Source organism: Echinops telfairi, unplaced genomic scaffold (assembly GCF_000313985.2).
Source record: "Echinops telfairi isolate 266 unplaced genomic scaffold, ASM31398v2 ScPeMD7_3533;HRSCAF=4204_0, whole genome shotgun sequence".
Taxonomy (NCBI): Eukaryota; Metazoa; Chordata; class Mammalia; order Afrosoricida; family Tenrecidae; genus Echinops; species Echinops telfairi.
Genome location: NW_022107431.1, coordinates 37,169,756 through 37,187,306, shown reverse-complemented (window position 1 = coordinate 37,187,306; position 17,551 = coordinate 37,169,756). Strand labels below are relative to the sequence as shown.

Sequence of the window (17,551 nt, the reverse complement as noted above, 5' to 3'; positions counted from 1 at the left end):
CGCTCCGAAGGGGACAGGAGCTGTGGTCAAAGCTGGGCAGTGGCGGCAGCGGAGGCTGGGGCCCGCGCGCTTTTCCTTTCTTGTACTTTCCCTCCCGGCTTTCGTTCGGGCGTCCGTCAAGGGTTCTGGCCCCTCTCCTTCCCCTCCCTCCCCTCGCTGCCGGCTTCTTGCCCCCCAACCCCACCCCGCCCCATTGCTCCCCGACTTGTGAGCGCTGTTTGTTGTGGGGTGGCCGAAGGGGATGTCCTGTTTTCACCAGCGGTACAGCGCGAAGGGAAAACTTCGACACTGAAAGGAACGGGAATAAGTATCTAGAAACACCGGATCTCGCGGCTGGGACCTTCCCTTGAACTTCGGTATCCCGAGGCGGCCGGGTCTTGCCGGCGGGAGGTGAGTGCGCCTTTTCCCTCGACTCCTCGCCGGGAGCTTAGGGGGACAGGTCACGTCGGACCCCGCACTCTCCCTGGGAAAGTGCGCGCGCGGCTCTGTCTGGGCGCCGAGCGCTGGGATCGGAAGGCGCCCCCAGGGACCGAGTGTGGGCGCCGGAGTCCCCGGGGCGTCCAGCGCCTGGCTACCGCACGCCGGAGGCCCCGCCGCAGGGGGCTGCGGAGCGCACCCCGCGAAAGAGCACCCAGCACCCCGGCGCCCTCCGAACTGCACGCCCCGCGCGGGGCCACAGAGAAGCAGGCTCCACAGGGGGCGGGCGGCCCCTTCCAGCCGCGGGCGCGCGCCCACCGGTCCCGGTGCCTGGCTCACCGAGGAGCAGGCACCAGGGTCGCCCCCGCGTGCTTCCAGTGGGGAGATTCATTGGGCGACGACCCCCGACGCCATCGGGAGGAAGGACGCCGGAGTTTTCGGGGTGCTGGGCGCGTTGCGCGCTCTCTGCGTGGCCCCGGGCTTTGAAACGGCGGTGCGCCCACGTCCCGTTTTTTGGTGTAGCGTGGACCGACGGCCTCCCGGAGGCTGCCAGGGTCCGTACCAGTCGAGGCGCCGGGTCGGAAGAGTCCTGTTCCTTGGCTCCGGACTCGGATGCCACCGCGGGACCGTAACTTCTCCCAAAGAAGGGACCTGGCTGCCCGAGCAGGTTTTTCTCTCGTTTCGCCTGCAGGGTCTGGGGGTAGTGGAGGGACTGGAAGGGACGCAGGGTGTTTTGTTTTGTTTTGTTTTCTAATGTGGCTCAGGTCAGTCGGAGAGTGGACGGCGTGTGCGCGTAGTTTACTTCTGCGCCTCCCAGGAGCCAAAGTTTTCGTTTAGCAGCATTTCAAAAGATTTCACTTTCTCTGAATGCGATTTTCGGCACATCCTGGCGCTCCCTGGGAGTCTGGTGGCCGAGCGTCAAAGAAACGGGAGACCACAGTTGAATTTTTGTCTAAGTCTTCCTTCTTAAAGGGTCCCTTGACTCCCTTCAGCTGGAGGGCAGTGGGGTGTGTGTGTGTGTTCCTCTCCTAGGCTGCGTGGCCGGCTCCCCCTGGGTCCCCTCTTTTGATCCGTGGAAGGCTAACGGGGGGTGGGGGTGGGGTGTGTGTGATTTGTATGTGGCTGTGTGAGGGATTGAACGTGGGGACCATCTTCCTTCCTTTCACCTCGGTCGCCGGTCCCTTTTACGAAGGAGCGGCCACGAGCGAGTCCTCGGGACTCCTTACCTGAGGGCAGCGCGGGAAGGTGCGGGTCCTCGCTGCCCCTTCTGCCCAGGTGCAAAATAGCGCCAGGGCTTGTGTTTTGGTTTTAGAGAAGTTCCACGTGGAGCCCTCCGTGTGCGCGTGTGTTGTGTACTTGATCTGCGAGGAGGTAACAGGAGTCTCGTGTTCAAACCCAGTGGGCCATTGGCCATTAATTTGCTTTCCTGGCTGTCATTACAGACACTTCCAAAATCTGATACCTCAGAGAACCAACAGGTTAGGTTTCACATTAAGAGCTCATACTTAACAGTTTTCTTTCTCCCTTACCCCTTTTGGCTTGGCAGCCTGGGATCCACGTAATTGATGGGGCGAAAAGTATCTTCTGGATGATGGCATGTCGGTCCTTTTCTCATCAGCAGCCGTGGTTTGCACGCTCGACCGTGGGTCGGCTTGCGCAGGGCTCCTGCGGGCCTTAGGTGGGAGTCTTAGGCTCGGTTAACGATCGACCGATTGACCGCGGACTGGGACTGCGGGTCCACAGCTTCTGAAGTTTCATTTACCCGGGAGCGACTGACACCCTTAAAAGTCGATGACGGGTTTCGGATTGTTGTTGTTTTGCGTTTCTTTTGAAAACTTCAAGACAGAGGTTGTGGTTGACAATCTTCCCCCAGTAGATCATATTTTTCCTCTTAAAATATTTTTGACAAGCTTACACCCAAAGAAGCAACATTCTCTGAAAGGGGGTTTGGTGAGAGTTCTGAAACAAACAAAATACTTGCCAAGCACCATGGGGGCATTTTAAGAGGCTGAATTCAAACGCATAGGTGTGTTTTTAAAAAGATGAAATTATCGCAAAAAATAAAAAAAGCATTAGTAATCAGAGATACACTTTTTTGTTAGGGCAAGACTTCCAGAATCTGGTTTTTATGGTAACGATCCCAAACGCAGATCAAATGAGGCATACTTTCATTTATCATTGATTGTAAACCATTAAAAAAAAAAGGCTGTTTCACCTGATTAGGAGTTGTAAGTCTTTCAATATTAAACCAAGGTTTTAAAAACCTCTGTCAGTTTTGGCTTTAAAAGTAGCATGATTAGATTAACTGAGAACTTTTTTTTTTTCTTTTTTGCCTATCAAGAATGTCATTTTCTTTCATAATAAGTGGGATTCTAAAATCAATGTGTCTTTCAAGAGCCGGTTTTCCTTAGTGAATGACCCTGAGCACACGATGCTTCTACAGCTTTAAAAGGGGTTATAATTAGAGGTTGTTTCACAATGTTAGCTAAAATAAAAACACCGAGGAAACTTTTAATTTAAGTTAGCAAATTATTAGCTATCAGAGCTTAACTTCTCTTTTCTAAAATGAAAAATTCATATATATGGATGTGTTCATAGCTAATATTTATTTTAATATGTTTATGTTTAACAATTTATTTAAAAGATTCATGTAAAAAGAAATTGGCTCAAGCATAGCCATTTTTAATACAGATGCTCAGTTTTAAAGGATTTCTAGAAAATGGTTGAAGCAAAATTCTCAATAAATAAAGTTACTCTGGGCAAGACTAATCAGCCTTGAGCGATTTGTCATTTTGTTGTAATTTATTGTTTTCTTCAATAAGTTAAGAGACATATTTGGTCACAGAAATAAATAAATGTCCTCCATTTCTAAGAGTTTTATTTTTATGTATGTTGTGAGTTAGGGTGTAAATAAATTTGACATAGCCATGGGAAATACAGTGTCCAGTTTCATGTTTTGAATCCCTGTTGCAAGCTCACAATGACTGATGCTGTGTCTAAAAATACATTAGTGTGACTTAGTTTTTAATTTTTAAAAATTGTGTGCACTGGAATGAAATTATCCAGAGTTTTCAGGAAAGTGGAATGGGCAAAACCCCCATAACTATTGTTGTAAAAAGTTAGGTTCTTAAAAAATCTGCCTTGTAATTTCCAAGTCATAAAATTTAACTTATTTTCCCCAATGGAACCTCATACTTTTTATGTAGAATTCAAGAAGAGGGGAGATAATCCTCTTCAAGACTTAGTGAAGTGTTAAGTAATTTAAGAATGCAAGTATTTATTATGTTTTTTCATTATCTGCCCACCCCCCTTTTTTTCCTATTGGGTAAATGCAGGGACACTGAGCATTCAGTGAAACAGGCCCCCTTTATAAGGAGTTTATTCACCATAGTTCTGCCTTGCAGCTGCTGATCATGTTGCATGGAGCTGTTAAAGCACTTAAAACCTAAAATTAGGTACTGTCTGGTTGTAAATACTTCAGATCACTAATTTAAGAAATAAATAGAAAAGCATGCTATCAAAAGTAGGAGTCTTTTTTTTTGAGCTCCTTTTACTGAAGAGCAGAACAAACGTTTATCAACACCCCCCCCACCAGCCCCCCGTGAGAATATATTAATGATAGTTTCTTTTTCAAATGGGTATTATTCTTACATTTTCTAAACACTTATAATGTATCTCCCTGTAGAGTTTAAACTAATTGTATTCAGAAATACAGTGGGAGGATTTTGTTACAATGGTTACTAGGTGAATGAAATCAACCCGGGTAGGGCTGGGCTGGCATGGCAGTCTTCTACCTGCCTCTCATGAATTTTCCCCGGATGAACTAAGAAACATTTTCTCATAGGCATTCACCTAGAGATGGGTGAGATGCAGTGGTGCATTTAATTGCCCTCTGAGTAATAGTCTTTTGCAGTTTCATGTCTTTTAATGTCAGGGCATTGGATGTTCATGGAATTGAACTTGGAGCCAAACTTGGCGTTATTTAGTTTCAACTTGAGTGGGACAAAATAAACAAGAATAGCACAGTCAAAAGTAATGCAAGCAGCCTTGGTTGCTGTTAAGAGGTTTGAAGACTTCGTAAACACTGCTGTCACCTCAGATCGCCTGAGGCACAATGCACAATAGCGTATGTCTGGGTGACATGCCGTTTTAGTCTTGAAGCTTGCTGGTTTTAAAACCATAACCCTATCCATGTTTTTTCTAGTAGAGAGGTTCTGAAAATAAATACCATTGCCCTTACTCCCCTGAAACTCCCCCTCTCATAGAAAAAGAGAGGAAGCTGATTAATTTAAAAATAGAGGCTATTTTGTGTTATCAAAACCACATTGATGTGCTGGTGTAAAATGTTTTCAGAGAGTGCACCTTTTGGTTTCACTGTAACCTTTTCTGTCATTGAAAGGTACTAATTGATCTTAGGCCATTGCCATAATAGTATAGTTTGATATTTGAAACCTTTCAATGCTCCTCTGGCCCTTTTCTCACCCTGAGATTTCAGTGCACAGCTATGATGAAGAAAGACACCATATTAAAATGTCAGGAATTCTGTTTCTTCCTGTATGACATCACTTACCACACATGTCCATACTTTTCAAACTACACTTAATTTCATGTATATTCTGACTTAATGCAAGCAGGGAGGCTTGTTTGTAGTTTTAAAAATACTTCTACCCTGAAACACTTTTACCCTGGTAGATTTGTTTGTAGGTAGGTTGAAAACCAGTCTGACTTTTGTGATTATATTTCAATACTTTCAAAATTAAATTGTATCACACCAATGTGGAATGGCCATCTGGAAATTTTGGTCTAAGTTAGTTGATACTTAAAATATCTTTTAAAATAAAAGTGCTGTGTTTAATCTTGGGAAAGTGGTCATTTTGCTGTCCCTGTATGTTATGACCTTCACGGTCATCAACCCCGCATCACCAGTGTGGCATCGTAGCTACGTTTACTGAGCATTGACTTTACGTAAAACGTACTTGCCATCATGTGCATGGGCTGGCTAATTTGAATCTTCCCAACCCGCCCACGAATTAGGGGTTGGTCTTATCCCCCACTTGACAGGTTAGGAAACTGCTACCTTGGCACACAGTGTGGTAGAGCCAGGATTCTAACTGGTTGGCCTACTCTAGGGCCCTTCCTTAAGTGTGCACTAGGCAGTAGTTCCCATTCTTTGTGTGTAAGACCATTTTAGGTGGCTCCTAAGCAAACATTTCAGTTAATATTATTAGTTATCTGTTTCTAGGGTGATTATAAACATTTGTGAATTTTATGTGAGACCTCTAATTTTGTGGCTTATACTGCACAGTGGCAAAGTGAAACTGCCTATGTGGTTCCCAAGGCCGGGCACTTTAAAGTGAGGAGTCTTCATGCTACAATGTCCATTGCTCAGTTGGTAACTGACCTGGTGGGTTCAAACATATGGCCATCTGCCTCCATAAAACTCCACAGCCTTAGAACCCTTATGGGGAAGTTCTTCCCAGGCTTACAGGGTCACCGTGCAGTGGAATCACCTGGAAAGGAGAAAGCCTAAAAACCAAGCCCAGTGTCATGGAGTTGATTCTGACACACAGTGATCCCATAGGACAGGGTATAATTGCTCCATAGGGTTTCTGAGACTGCGTAGCTTTATGGGAGCAGCCAACACCATCTTTCTCCCATGGAGGAGCTGATGGGTTTGAACTGTGGCTTTGAATATAGACATGCTTTCGATTTTCATGTCAACTGTTACGACTCTGTCTGTTATTTTCTTCTCCTAGCCCTCGGAGTATAGTGGTTACTTGTTGGGCTGCTAACCACAAGGGCAAGAGTTCAAAACCACCAGCTGTGCTGCTGTAGAAAGATAAGGCTTTCTACTCCCATAAAGAGTTATAGTCTTGGAAACTCACAGGAGCAGTGCTGCTCAGTACTGTAGGCTCTCTATGAGTCAGAATCAACTGGATGGCACCGAGTGAGAGCCTTTTAAACTGAAAGGGCGTGTGTGTGTGTGTGTGTGTGTGTGTGTGTGTGTGTGTGTGAGAAAGGCTATAGTCAAATCATAAAATTTTACTTTCATATGCCATTAAGTTTAATTCTACTCACAAAAGCAATAACCTTAAGTTTGAAATCCTATCCTTAGTCGCATAGGTGTATTACATACCAGAGGGCTTATTCTCCACAAGATCATATACACATTTCACAGACCTCTGCATATGCCCAATAGGGTAATCTACTCATTATATTTCACCTCTGACTGTGAACTCACTCGTGTTCGAGGATTTGAAGAAACATAAATGTTCTGATTAAGAGATTGACTATGTCTAACATAATGCGTCCAGCATATTACAAGTGAGACTAATATACTGATGACTTTGAGAGTTAACAGCTCTCAGAGATTAGCTTTCTTCCCCGCCCCCCCAAATTTGTATTATAGTGCAGATGCCTCTGAACCCATAGTTAGGACTCGTAATTCTAGCTCAAGTTTAATCACAATGCAGGCGAGTCACCCTAATTTCCTTTCACAGGTTTGTCAGTAATCTCTGACTAGTAGGAAATTAAAGAATTCAAATCTCATGGTCTGTCAAGAACAGCAATACCACTGTTTTTGTTTGTTTTAATGGACGTTATCCATTCCGATTGTGCTACTTTGTTTTTCTTCATTGATCCAGGAAGTATTTTCATTTAGAACTGCTTTGTCTCCATCATGGTTGATATTTTTTAAAAAGCTTCATTGATGACACTACTTAGGAAAGTCCTGAGTCCATGGTAGATGCTTAGTTAAGGCTTCTTCATAAACAGCAGCATAGGAAGCTTGAGTGAGGGGATAAAGCGCTCCCTACCCCACTGGGTGTAATTGTGAAGATTTGGGGGTTGTTAGCCTCTTATTCGCTAGGGATTTACAGCAGGTTACAGATTGGGCTGCTCACTTCAAAGTTAGCAGTCAAAAATCCCTAGGATTTCCCAGGGAGAAAAATGAGGCTTTCTACTCCCATAAAGAGCTCCAGTCTCAGAAACACACCAGGGTAGTTCTACCCTGTCCTGTAGGATTTCTGTGAATCAGAATCAACTCAGTGGCAATGAGTTTGAATTTTTTGGTTAGGGGATGCCTGGTGGCACCATGGTAAAGCACTCAGCTGCTAACTAAAAGCATCTATAGGTTGAACTCACCAGCCAATCCATAAGAGAAACATGCCATCTGCTTTCATAAAGATTTATAGCCTTGGAAACCCTGAGCAGCACTACTGATCTACAGGCTTTCTATGAGTGGAAGTTGGCTTGATGGCAATGGTTTTTTAATTATCACTTAGCTTTTTCTCTACCCATACATTTGGCAGGGCTTGGCTAGCACAGTGATTAATTAACCACTGTAACCGAGGTCACAGATTGGGTGTACACCCAATCCCACTGCCATCCATTACAACTCCTCGAGGCCCTATGCAGGGTACCTGAGGCTTTAAAATCGTTATAGAACAGGCAACCTCATCTTTTTTCCATGGAACGACTGTGGGGTTTGAACCACCACCCTTTCACATAGCAGTCCAACCTTGATCCCAGCTTGCCATCAGGGCTCTTTTCACAAAGGGAACGGTTGTGATATTTTTATTGTCTCCCTCGTGGAACCCCCCTGAATCGTGCTGGGTCTGTGCAAGTGCACCTCCCATTCCGACTGTTCAGTCACTTTTACTCACAGCGTTTACCAGGTCTGTGCTGGACCGAGATCCTTTTAAAAGTCCCAGTCACCGTTCCATCCTAGAAGGATGGGGAGAAACTGGTACCAAGCAGAGTGCATTGGAGAGATGACTATACCTTGTCAGTTGATCCCCCTCTGATACCTGTTGGGCCTGATCTGGTTTTCAACATTTTCTCTCACCCTCCCACCACCGTGTGTGTGTGTGTGTGTGTGTGTGTGTGTGTGTGGCTTCATATTGGGATTTATCTCTGATGTATTTTGCCATTGGGGGTAGCCCTCTTGAATTTTTGTTTTATGTTTTTTGGTATATGAAACCCAGGATTGATGAGCCTATTGAGACAGCAAATAAAGTAAGAGTTCTTGGGTAAGGTGACCAGATTTTAACATTGGTAAAGCAGGACACCATTGATAAAACTCATATCCTGGCAAAATAGCCACATGGCAGCCAAAAACCATATACCCTATCTTGTCGTGCATTCTTTCCAAAAATTGGGACTTTTTAAAAATGCCATGGGATGCAGGACAAATTGTTAAAAATCGGGACTGTCCTGCCAAAAGTGGGACGTCTGGTCACCTTATTCTTGGGGGTACTGAGGGGATCTGCTATCAAGGAGTTCAAGAAGGCAGAGAATGTTTCGAAACTGATTGTGGTAGCAGTTGTGCAATACTACTTGATGTGATTGAATTATGGAATGATATACAGTATCTGTATTTTACTACCTCCTAATAAAATGGTTTTGGCAATAAAAAGAAAGGTGATATTATCCTAAAAAAAATTCCCAGTCGTATTCAGGAGAACAATTCCTGAAGGGCACACGGGAATGTTTATTTGGATAATTTTCCTTAGGTTGCCATTCTCATCTCTCACTGTCATTCACAAGGAAGCTCCTCTCCAGCCTTCCTTGCAGGAAACTGGCCAGTTCTCAAACACACCTCGGGCTTTCTCCCTCATTTCTTTGTGTGCGTGATCCCTTCTAGCTGGAAGATGTTGACTCACTGGCCTTGCCACCCTTTCCCCTTCTTTTTCTGTTCTCAAGGATGCAAAGCCCTCTTCCAGTAAGTGCCGCCAAGCCCCAAGCACCAAGCGAGATGATTCTTTCTTTACCCCACCAGAGAAGTCAGTTTCCGCCGTTAGCATAGAACTGACCACAGAGAAATGCAGTTGGTTACATGATTTAAAAGCGTGCTGCAGACTGAGAATTACGGACGGGATGAACATTTTGTCAACTTGAATTCTCAAGTGGACCCCACCTGCTTAACCTTGTAAATTCTAGTTGAATGGCTGAGGAAATGAGCTGGGGATGAGAGCATGGTTGGTGGTGTCTCCTTCGTGAGGCTGGGAAGAGTAGGAAGAGCTGGGAGGCTTGCACGTCGGGCTACTCAGGGAATTTGGGTATTGACGTGGTAGACTTGCAGAGCAGAATCTAGGCGTATGGTGGGGATGTGTGTAGGAATGCCTGGATACACTTTTTTCATTGGTGACTACAGGGAAGTCACGATGTGGTGTGCAAGCCAGGCATTCTGAGACTCTGTAGATAGAGCTGTTTCAAACCATTTGCAATCTTAGGTTCCTAGTTCCTAGATTATACACGGGAGCTTCGGACATTTCATAGACCCATTCCATTGTCTTTTAATTCCATTTTCCCACAACATTTTTAAAGCCCATGAAAGGCTCTGTGACAGTGAGGATGTTACTTAAACGGCATTTGTTTCCATTGCCTCGTGTAGAAGACAAGGTGGTGCAAAGGGTTACGAGCTTGACTACTTCCTGAAAGGTGGATGGTTTGGAACCATTCAGAGGTTCCTCGGGAGACAGTCCTGCTAATGTGCTTCCAAAAGATGACAGCCTTGAAAGCCTGTCCCGGGGAGCACAGTTCTCCTCCTGACAAACACACATGGGGTCACCAGCAGTGGGAATCAGCTCCATGACAGCTGGCGGCTAGAACCGCAATGACGGAACCGACTCCAGGAGTTCCTGTGGGAATTCAACGAGGAAACACGTGGGAACTAATGAGAACAGTGCCCGATATGGCTAATACCTGTTATCCTTTTGGCTGTGTGCCCTCCACACAATAACCTAAGATATTCCAGAACATGTTAAAGGGTTCCAGTGGTCCAAGTAGACTTCTCACTCTAGGGCAGTGGTTCTCAACCTTCCTCATGCCACGACCCTTTCATACAGTTCCTCATGTTGTGGTGACCCCCAACCATAAAATTATTTTCACTGCTACTTCATACTTGTAATTTTTTGCTACTGTTATGAATCGGGTGACCCCTGTGAAAGGGTCGTTGGACCCCCAAAGAGGTTGCGAACAATAGGTTGAGAACCACTGCTCTAGGGTCATCTTGGCAAACCTGAAATTGCTAGAAATCCGCAGGGAAGAAGATACCTGTGGCCATTTATGAAGTGGGAAGTATTTAACAAATAATTCCACATACAGTCATCTACATATTTCGGGGCTTTGATTCCTGTGGTTCCTCAGCTATCCTAAGTAATTATAAGCTAGTTTTATAATGGTACTCATAGTTTCATAGAAAATTTTTTGCTCAATTGATCTGTTTTCAGCTAGAGATACTAATTATATGACCTCCTATAGTTTTTCATGTGATGAGCTGAATATTAGCTTAAAAAGGATAACCTCAAATATGTCTACCATCAGCATCCCTTTTTCTAGTGTGACGTGACCACTGGATCCCAACGCCATGGATACAAGTCCCAGATGGGACGGAGGGAAGAAGGGAAGTAACAGGGCTACATTTTAAGGTCCAGGTTTTACTGATTACCTGGAAATTCTGCCAGGTGCATCTGTATAAAAACATTTTGCTAGCAGTATGGATTGATGTGGCCGGATCATCTGTAGATTTAGACCAGGTGTTGCATTCTCTGACCTGACATCTGGGCAGGATAATTCTTTATGAACAGGGGCTGTTCTCTGCATCCTAGCGTGCTTAGCAGCATCCTCAGCCTCTACCCACTAGATAGCAGTCGTCGCTCCCCTCCTCAGTTGTCGCAACTGAAAATGCCTCCAGACATTTCTAGAGGTCCTGTGGGAATCAAAGTAAGATCATAAGATCATTCCATTTATTTTTAATATCCCCAGAGCGCAACATCAAGAGGATTGTTCAGTTTTTAGTCAAGTGTGGAAAAACTTTGTATGTTCCTTCCACATTTCAACAGAGGCAAACAAGTCTCCTGGATCTGTGCTGATAGATTCTCTTCACACAGAAAGGACTGACTATCTTCAGCAACTTTCCTGTTTCTGGAAATAATGTTCGGATGGCTAAAAACAAACACTGTCATCAAGTCAATTCCAACTCATAGTGAATATTAGAGTGAAGAGAGCAGAAGCCCAAGGTAGTTTGTAGGAAATACATGTTTATTTGAATATATATATATATTTAACAAAGTACATATTAAGTAACAGTAAAAAGAAAAGGAAGAGATCTACACATGCTCTTCTGTTGCTTTTTACTGTTACTTATGCAACAGATGTACTTTTGATGAATAAGAAAGAAAGAAGACCATCTCCTGGCTTTTCCGTGGGTGGATGCGCGGTAATCAGCCTTCAAGCTATTGGAGCCTGCAGTGTCGACAGAGTAGACCCGACACAGAGGGTTTCCGAGACGGCCCCGTCCTCCCACGCAGTGAGCAGTGGGCGCCTGCTGCTGCTTCTCAGCTATCACGGCACCACAAAGTTACCTATATCCACACCTGCCGAAGATGAAAATACACAAGGAATCAGAAAAATGTGTTCATTTGTGATCAGACATTTCCAAACAAAGTAGGTCTTAATTTTTAGCTGGTGCCCTAGTGTCAGGATCTTGAATTTAATGACATCAGTGGAGCGTGAGGAGAGAGAAAATGGAAAAGTGGTATGTCAGAACTTTCTTTTGATGAATTGCCAGAGCTAAACACGGATGCTCTAATTCCAAAGGTTTAATGTTGGCATGCTCATTTAATTTATGAGTTGACATGCTCTTCAGGGAAGCCAATTGACTAGGGTATGACTGTGAAGTCCTTCTGGTGGAGATGGATGTGAAAAATGTTTTTTTAAATGCCTGAACAGAGCAAGACAAGCACATTTTTCATGTGTTCACAGCAAGTAAGAGAGAATACCTTTGATTGCATAAATTTTAGGCTGCATGTGAAGATACTATTAAAATATGAAATCATTTAAATAATACCAGAAAGCACAAATTTATAGAACAGTGTTACTGATCTCACATGCAAGTAAATTTTTGCTGAAGATGCTCCAACAACGGTGTAGCAGTACATTGACAGGAAGCTGTCAGAAGCCTAAGGAATGTTCAGACATGGACTGAGAACAAGGGATAGCATGGCTGATGGCAGGTGAATCTCGGCTGTAAACACAGGATAACAGAAACATGTTTACTTGTGTTTATGGATCATAACAAACTATGGATAGCTTTCAGAAGAATGGGAATTCCAGAACACCTAATTGTGTTCATGTGAAACCTGTCCGTGGACCGAGAGGCCATCATGAAAACAGAGCAGAGAAGATGGCATGGTTTAAAAGCAGGAACTATGTGCCTTGAGTTGTATCCTCTCACCAAATTGATTTAATCTGCTGAGAAATTATGCAGCGAAGCTGGATTATATGAAGAAGGGTGTGGCATCAAGATTGGGGGCAGTTAGCAAGCAGCCGTCTGCAGATGACAGAACTGTGCCTGCTGAACGTGAGGAGGGCTGGAAGCACTTACTGATGAAGGCCAAGGGCAGTAGCCCTTGGATGACAACGCCATGGAAAGTAAACCTAAATCCTCGCTATTGGACCGAATCCTCACTATTGGACTAGTAGGTCACATCATGATCAATGGAGAAAAGATGGAAGTCGTTGAAGTTTTCATCTAGTTTGGATTCACAATCAATGCTCATGGAAGCAGTAGTCAAGGGCTCAAACAGCACAGTGCACTAGGTAAATCTGCTGCATAAGCCCTCTTTAAAAGGTTGCATGAGGAGGTTGCTTTGAGGACTACGATGTGCCCGACTCAAGCCGTGGTCTTTTCAGTCGCCTCATATTCATGTGAAAGTTGGACATTTAGATAAGGAAGACTGAAGAGGAGTCAGATTATTTGAACTCTGGTTCTGGGGAAGAATATTAAAAGTACCAATGGCTGCCGAAAGAATGAACAGGTCTCTCTCTGGAGTACAGCTGGAACGCCCCTTAGCTGCAAGTATGGGGACACTTCGTTTCATGCACTTTGGACGTGTGGTCAGTGTTGTAAGGAGAGACTAGTCCCTGGAGAAGGACCTCACGTTTGGGGAAGTGGAGAGGCAATGAATGAAACAGAGATGGACTAACGTAGTGGTGGCAACCATGGGCTCGTGCCGAGGGACAATCGTGAGGACATCGCACAACCTGGAAGCATTTCATTCTGTTGTACACAGGGTCATTCGGAGTCAGAACTGACTTCGTGGCACCTAGCAGCAACAACAGCAATAGTGTTACCTGGAAGTCAGTGGATTCTCCCTGGAGTTCACTTTACTTACAAAGTGGTATTCAAGTCGGCAGGACAGACGTCTTTGAAAGCAAACAAACACCTATACATGCCCCCCCCCCCTATCCTACCCTTGATTGGAGCTTTATTTTCTGAATGTATTCTTTTTTTTTAAATAGTTTTATTAGGGGCTCATACAACTCTTATCACAATCCATACACACATCAGTTGTGTAAAGCACAGTTGTACATCCATTGCCCTCATCATTCTCAAAACATTTCCTCTCCACTTAAGCCCCCGGCATCAGGTCCTCAACTTTTCTCCTCCCTCCCTGCTTCCCCCTCCCTCATGAGCCCTTGATAATTTATAAATTATTATTTTGTCATATCTTGCCCTGTCCGACGTCTCCCTTCACTCACTTTCTGAATGTATTCTTAAAGAAGAATATTACTCAAACTAATGCATTGGTATGTGACCAAAATGCCTTCCTGTTTTTAAAGGACCCTGTGAATCTAGTCATCAGTAGAGAGATGAGGTGGATGCTGCCCAACCCAGTGACAGGTGAGGGCCGTTGAGAGGAATCTGCAGGCACTGAGTCAGGGCCCTGAGCAAGGAGGAGCATGCTCTAGGCATGCCATCAAGTTGGGAAAAGGCACACCAAACCTCAGGACCATCCAGGTTCTTTGTGACTGACGTGAAAGAGGAAGCCTGGTGGTGCCTTAGTCCCTGGAGAACAGCCAACACACCAGAGGTTCTGTTTTTCCAAATCAGCACTTCCCAGGTTCGTAAATCAGGGCCTTCCAGAGTAGTCGATTCACATTCCTCTTTTCTCAAGCTGGCTCTTTGTACAGTGGCTCCCAATGTGGTGAGGCTTACCTGTTGTTTAAAAATTTTTTATCTTATGAATGCTCTCATCTGGGCAGCTTCCTTTATCTCCACAGAATATTCACACCAGCTTCTAGTCCCCAACTCCCTTCCCTGTGTGCTTCTCACTTCTTTTGTTGACTACCTGGAGGAGGGTAGGGGGAAGCCAATACAACTTCAAGGCTTAGCTTAAATGTCACCTCTTTGGGAACTGTGCATAAGACAGGGGAGAAATGAATACTTTCCTCTCTGCAACAGCATAGTACTTTACTTTCTCCATTAGTATAGTAGCACCTTTGCTGGGCCTAATTATATGGGACTCTGTCTTCCAGGGATTCTGAACTAGTGATTGCATTGAACTGGCTGCCTTGTTTCATGCATGTCTTCAAGGAACATGCTTCCCAAACCAGAGAACTACTAAGAATAAATCCTGTTATATTTCAGTAAACGGATTCTCTTTTGATTACAGTCATGGGAGCTTTTTTTTCGGGTTATTTTCTGTTAAAAAAAAAGAGGCTTAATTTGTACCAAATTATTCTTGGTTTTGTAGTGGAAAACGGTATACATATGTACAAACGGGTACTTTGTATAAACTGAATTTAAAAAGACAAATCTGCCATTGAAGCTTACGGTCTCCATGCTCTCAGCTTTCTGCATACACAACGTTGGCCTCCTTGGTTGCTGTGTTTGCTGAGATGAATTTCAAGTGCTTGTGAAGAATTTTCAAAGTCCCAGACGGTTCCGTTTCCGGTGAGAAGGAAGCGTGCCCTGTGTTTGTTGGTGGTAGAGTTCCCAAATATAAGGACCAAGTTGGTGGTCTCTCTTTGTCTGGAGCAAAAGAGAATGGAGGAATTTAAGAGTTGAAAGAAAAAACTAATCCCTACCCACATGAACGATGGCCTCTTCTAAACCGAGCCCAGAAGAACAACCACAGCTTTTCTGAGACCTTCCTTATCAGAGGCACCGTAGAAGGGCTCAGATAGAATAGAGGAAAATGTGGACCCAAATGAAAATTCCTCAAAAATGCCACCTGCACTGAGAGGGACTAGCACAGTGGTTCTCAGCCTGTGGGTCGCGACCCCATTGGGGTCGAACGACCCTTGTACAGGGGTCACCCGATTCATAGCAGTATCAAAATTATAGTTATGAAGTAGCAACAAAAATCATTTTATGGTTGGGGGGTCACCACAACACGAGGAACTTTATTAAAGGGTCGCGGCATTAGGAAGGTTGAGAACCGCTGGGCTAGGGGAACCCTGGAGTCTATTTCCCTAAGATTTCCTTTGAACTCGGATCTGAAGCTATGTCTGGAGTGTTCCTGCCAGGCAAATAATAGATGGTCTTATAAAACAGTGTCACCTGTAAGTAATGCATTTCCTTAGGCAATCAGCTACTGTGAAACCAAATAATCAACATTTACCCAAAAGCAAAGATCAGAAGCCAAGGAGGGGAAGGGAATCTAGATCAATGGAAACAGAGCTGACACTGTGTGAAAATCATAACCAAGGTTACAGAAAAAATTGTATAAAAATAGTAAGCAGTATGGATTGTGATAAGAGTTGTACGAGTCCCCAATAAAATGATATAAAAAAATTAGTAAGCGGGAACCTGGTTGCTATGTAAGCTTGCACCTAAAACACACACAAAATTATTTTTTTAAATAAAATGAAATATGACATTAAAACAAATAATGTGGGCACCAAAATTTGCAGTTAGAGCCATTAAAAATACATGTGGCATTTTGGTGAGAGAATTTGCCCCTCCCCCCCCTTTTTTTAAGATGCAGTGAGGAATGAAAAAAATTTTGTTTAGTTTCTAGTGGTTTGTTTTTAGGCATTTTGCACAAAAGATGAGCAAGACCCTTCAAAACCACCAATTGGCTTACTTAGGGAAAAAAAGTAAACCTCTCATGTCCAAAAATAACATAAAATTACAATTATTGTTTCAAATAGTTTAAAAAATTGTGTTTCTTATTTCCTTGTATGAGTCAGTTTTGAGTTGCATTTTATTATGGTGAAGCATACTTACTCCCTATTTTATTAGGTCAGATTACTTATCAGAGAATCTTCTCAAAAGAGGAACCCAGCCCACCCTTCCATTCTGCAAATGAGATAGCAGGCTGAGAGATATGAAATAATTCACTGGACTGAGGAGAAAAAGAAGCCCTTTCCTGCTAGAAACAGTCTAGGTCTCCCAGCTCTCCATATTGGTGTTTGTTTCCGACTAGGAGTTACAGAAACTGGAATCAGGCTTGGCTACCGTCCTTCCATGGCACTTAGGCAAGATGTTTGTTTAGCCACCCTAAGCCCTAGTTACAGCATGTTACAGCAGGGAAGCGTAGCAGTGCCTGCCTCTGAGAACTGTGAAAAAGATTTGAGATAATATTGAGGAACCCCTTGGTCACTCCGTCTCTCGTCCATTGTAGATGCTCAATGTATGTTTTGAGTCTATTTCTTTGAATAAGCTGCTGTGCATAGGACATATTTAAAAAGGGAAGCACAGGTGTAACAACAAGGTTTCTTTTCAACCCCATCTGTGTAAGTCCGGGTTGACTAGAGAAACAAATCCAGAGACACTTGTATGTGTGCAAAAGAGAGTTTTATATTCAAGAGTAATTGTATATTAAGGGAACATAACATCCTAGCCCAGTCCAGATCAAGTCTGTAGTCCAATATTAGCCTATAAATCCAACACTAGTTCATAAATCTCTCTTTAGACACACACAGCACATGTAATGATGCTGAATGCAGCAAGATCACAGACCAGTAGATGGAAAGTCTTGTTGATCCAATGCCAGTGGAAGCATCTTAGTGCTGGTGTGGGTCTCCCCATGACTCTTCCAGCTCCAGGGCTCTGGACCCATCAGCGTGTCTCCATGTGGCTTGCCAACAGGAAGGTCTAGTAGAGAGAGAGTGTGTCTCCCCTCCATGGAGGAAGAGAGGAAGTCCCACAGTCCTCAAAAGAAGGCCACACCCACAGGAAGGGATCACCAGGCTGTGGCCTGATTGACAGGCTAGACTCTATCCCTTCATTCTTATTTATCAAGTTGACAAGAAATTGTGCAGTTGTCACACCATCATCTTCCTTTATAAAAGTAATCCATATTTAGTACTAAAAATGAGAAGATAGAGATGATCTTTGGAA

The 17,551-nt window shown here is 44.0% G+C and overlaps 1 protein-coding gene across 4 annotated transcripts in view; it reads left to right on the top strand.

Annotated features, from left to right (window-relative positions):
- Positions 1 to 309: 309 nt before the first annotated feature.
- Positions 310 to 17,551, top strand: part of EYA4 (EYA transcriptional coactivator and phosphatase 4) — a 299,787-nt gene continuing 282,545 nt past the window's right edge. For all 4 annotated transcript variants that reach the window (XM_004701992.2, XM_045294471.1, XM_004701990.2 and 1 more), the window contains exon 1: positions 310 to 390. The gene's annotated coding sequence lies outside the window, so the exon portion shown is untranslated. The remainder of the gene's footprint in view (positions 391 to 17,551) is intronic.